The sequence below is a fragment of the Nicotiana sylvestris genome, chromosome 4 (genome assembly GCF_000393655.2).
Source record: "Nicotiana sylvestris chromosome 4, ASM39365v2, whole genome shotgun sequence".
NCBI lineage: Eukaryota > Viridiplantae > Streptophyta > Magnoliopsida > Solanales > Solanaceae > Nicotiana > Nicotiana sylvestris.
In genome coordinates, this window is record NC_091060.1 from 177599358 (window position 1) to 177604235 (window position 4878).

Here is a 4878-nt window from a genome sequence, read left to right on the forward strand (position 1 = left end):
TTTGTCAATACATATCCGTTCATATGTGGCCCACAAACTCCAGCATGTACCTCTGTCATAGCTGCCGTGGCTTGACTGGCGTCTATACATCTCAGCAATCCCAAATCTGGGGTTCTTTTGTATAACACTTATCCACTAAGGAAGAAACCATTTGACAATCGCCGAATGGCTCTTTTTTGATCTCCGGTGGCCTGCTCCGGGTATATCCCCATCCTGAGGTACTCTTTGACGTCATAAAACCATGGCTCGCAATCCATTTCTTCCTCTATCATGTTGCAATAGGCATGCTGATCACAAACCTGGATGTGCAACGGGTCAACATGAATTTAGTCTGGGTGGTGCAACATTGATGCTAAAGTGGCCAATGCATCGGCAACCTCATTGTGAACTCTGGGGGATGTGTCTGAACTCCACTGATCGAAATTGCTTGCTCAGATCGTGCAAACATTGTCGATATGGTATGAGCTTCAAATCCCGTGTTTCCCATTCACCCTGAATCTGATGCACCAGGAGGTCCGAGTCCCCCAAGACCAAGATGTCCTGGACATCCATGTCTGCGGCTAATCGCAAACCCAAAATGCATGCTTCATACTCCACCATGTTGTTGGTACAATAGAAACACAGTTGAGCTGTAACAGGATAATGATGTCATGTTTCAGAAATAAGTACTGCTCCTATTCCAACTCCCTTCGCATTTGCGGCTCCATCAAAGAAAAGCTTCCAACCGGGTTCCTTAGGTAACTCCAACTCATCTATATGCATTACTTCCTCGTCAGTAAAATACGTCCTCAACGGCTCGTATTCTTCATCAACAAGATTCTCAGCCAAGTGATCTGCCAATGCTTAGGCCTTCATGGCTGTCCTCGTCACATAGACGATGTCAAACTCCGTAAGTAATATTTTTCATTTTTCTAACCTTCCTGTGGGCATAGGTTTTTGGAAAATATACTTTAACGGATCCAAACGGGAAATGAGATAAGTAGTATATGAGGATAAATAATGCTTCAATTTCTGGGCCACCCAAGTTAGGGCGCAACATGTCTTCTCGAGTTGAGTGTACTTAACCTCATATACTGTAAACTTCTTGCTGAGATAATAGATGGCTTACTCTTTTCTTCCTGTAATGTCGTGTTGCCCCAACACGCAACCAAACGAATTCTCCAAGACCGTTAGATAAAGAATTAATGGTCTTCCTTGCTCAGGGGGAACCAATACAGGTGGATTTGATAAATATTCTTTGATCTGGTCGAATGCCTCCTGACATTCCGCCGTCCATCCTATTGCAGCATCCTTCTTCAACAGCCGAAAAATGGGTTCACAGGTTGCTGTGAGTTGAGCAATAAATCTGCTGATGTATTTAAACGTTCCCAACAGACTCATTACTTCTGTCTTGTTCTTCGGCAGTGGCAACTCTTGGATAGATTTGATTTTTGATGGATCCAGTTCAATACCTCGCCGACTGACAATGAATCCTAACAACTTTCCAGATGGAACACCAAATGCACATTTGGCCGGGTTGAGCTTGATGTCATACCTTCGCAATCTTTTGAAAAATTTCCTTAGATCTGCCACATGGTCTTCCTGATGCTTAGATTTTATGATTACGTCATCTACGTACACTTCAATCTCTTTGTGTATCATGTCATGAAACACGGTAGTCATTGCTCTCATGTACGTTGCCCCAGCGTTCTTTAGACCAAAAGGCATTACCCGGTAGCAATAAGTTCCCCATGGCATAATGAATGTCGTTTTTTCTGCATCTTTTTCATCCATTAGAATCTGATGATATCCAGCATAGCAATCTACAAATGACCCCATCTCGCGTTTGGCACAATTATCGATCAAGATATGGATGTTGGGCAAAGGAAAGTTGTCCTTTGGACTTGCCCTGTTCAGGTTATGGTAATCAACGCATACTCTGATCTTTCCATCTTTCTTTGGCACCGGCACCACATTAGCCAACCAGTCAGGATAACGAGTGACCCGAATAACCTTTGCCTACAGTTGCTTGGTTACTTCTTCTTTAATTTTCACACTCATATCCGTTTTGAACTTTCTTAACTTCTGCTTGGCGGGAAGGCATGCTGGGTCAGTAGGCAATTTGTGAACCACTAGGTTGGTGCTTAAACCCGACATGTCATCATATGACCATTCAAAAACATCTTTAAATTCAATGAGCACTTTGATTAGTTCCTCCCTGATGTTTGGCTCAATGTGGATGCTTATTTTAGTTTCCCTGATTTCATTTGCATCCCCTAAATTGATGGCTTCTGTGTCATTCAAGTTGGGCTTGGATTTCTCCTCAAACTGGCTTAACTCTTGGTTTATCTCCTCAAAAGCCTCATCCTCATCGTATTCCGACTCATCATCACAATCGGCCTCTTGCGCAATTAATTCGGAATCAGATTGATTATTTAGACTGGGTTGAATATCCATCATGCATGCCATGTCATTAGAATCAGTATAACGAGAACTGTTCAGAAACACAAGAAAAGGAAAACAAAATTAAAATGACACAAAATAAGGAAAGAAAATTTTACTTCATAAAAATATAGGATAACAGAGTTTCACACTTTGTCAAATACAAAATAGAACTGGATTACAACTCTGGAATAATCTAAAACAACAAAAAAGAAAAATCAGAGCCCACTACCAAGACTCCCTCCTGGTAGGAAGAGGAGTAGCTATCCAATTGTTGACCTTGATCTTAGGACCCACAAACTATATGTCTGCCCTACTGGAACCCTCTCCAGCTTCTATCATGGTGACGTCGGTAAACAATCTTCCAAAGCTTTCATTCAAATCTCCGTTTGACCCCATCAGAGGTCCAAGAACTTCCGGGACTGGCAACTTTCTGCACCTTGCTTTGACAAATAATCTGGACAGGCGTGAGACTGGTTTAGGAAGGACCCAAACTCTTTTCTTCAATTTGCGGGCTCGCTTCACATCCGCTGCGGTAGGCTTGAATCCTAACCCAAAAGTTTCCAGGTTCTTGGGCAAAGAAACTGGCTGGATCATTCCCTGCAGATCAACCCCCAGACCTTTTCCCGGTACAAACCCATTATTCAATATTTCTGAGGCTATCATGAAGGTCGCAGTTGTGATTCTGGGAAGTGGAAGGCCCCCGCCCTCAGGAATTTTGTCCACTGAGACTGCGTCGAAAACTTGATAAACCCATGGGCCCTTATCATCGTCGGTTTCTATGAAGGGCACAATAGCATCGCTGACGGCATGTGTGCCGTCATCCCCGTGTACCACAATCTCTTGTCTATCCCATTCAAACTTGACCATTTGATGCAGTGTAGACGACACTGCTTTGGCTGCATGGATCCAGGGTCGTCCCAACAAAAGATTGTACGACACCGCCACATCTATTACTTGAAATTCCATGGTGAACTCGACCGGTCCAATGGTTAATTCCAGTACGATATCACCCACTGTGTCAGTGCCGCCCCCATCAAAACCTCGGACGCACACACTGTTCTTGTGGATCCTATCATCCGCAACCTTTAGTTTGTTCAAAGTGGCCAAAGGGCATATATTGGCACTTGACCCATTATCATTAGTGCTCGAGTGACCATCGATTCTTCGCATTTTACCGTAAGATAGAGTGCTCTATTGTGTTCAGTACCCTCTACTGGTAACTCATTTTCAGATAATGTCACTCGGTTTACTTCAAAGATCTTGTGCGCTACTTTCTCCAAATGGTTCACTGAGAGCTTGTCCGGGACATAGGCCTCGTTCAGAATCTTCATTAAGGCCTGACAGTGATCGTTTGAATGGATTAACAAGGATAGCAACAAAATCTGGGCTGGGGTCTTTCTCAATTGCTCTATAATTGAGTAATCTTGCGCCTTCATCTTCTTCAAAAATTCCTCTGCTTCTTCCTCTGTTACTGGTTTCTTTATTGTTTCAGGATTGACCTTTCTCAATTCTGCGGGAGCAAAACACCTTCCCGATCGAGTTAACCCCTGTTCCTCGCATACGTCTTCCATAACCTCCTTCCCCTTATGCGTCACTGTCACTTGACTGTAACTCCACGACACAGCTTTCTCACTTGTTATCGGCAATTGTATGACCGGCTTGATAACAACTGGTTCCACGTGGACCCCTTTTACTACCAACATTGGTTTGTTTGCTACCCCCTGCAACACTGCTCTGACTGACTCCGGCTTCTTCGCAGTAATAGACGATCCTTTCCCTGCTATCACAAAGGGCTTGTCATATACCTTTCCCCCCTGTACCACTGCCTTTCCACTGGTCGACTCTTCATTAGCACTGGCACGAATCATCATTACCGTTTGTGAGGGTGTTTTTGGTTTCCCTCCTTCATGCACTAGTTCGATCATATGGGATTCAGGGTGCACCGGTAACAGATTTTCATTGATGTTGGGTGTCTCTGGTGCTTGAACCTCGATCCTATTTGTGTCAATAAGATCTTGTATGGAAGTCTTCAACTTCCAACATTTTTCAGTATCGTGCCCGGGAGCACCTGAACAATATTCGCAACTTACTGAATGGTCCAGATTTCTGAGAAGGGGATTTGGCAATTTGGTTTCAACAGGACTTAGCAGGCCTATCTGCTTCAACTTGTGAAATAGAGTAGTATAGGTTTCTCCCAACGGAGTGAATGTTCTTGGCTTCTGCATCCTTTCGTTCCTGAAAGCCTGATTTCCGCGGAAGTTTGGCCCTGAAGGATTCCTGTAGGCCCTCGGTGCTGGATATGTGTTTTGTGGAGGTAGATATGTATGTTGGGGAGTCGGTACATGCCATTGCGGACGAGCTAGAGGCTGGGTGTAAGTTTGGGCGTGATGTACGGAAAAATGTTGCTCTTGTGGTGGGTAGTAGGGTTATGGAGGGTTGTATGGATTGTGTGGG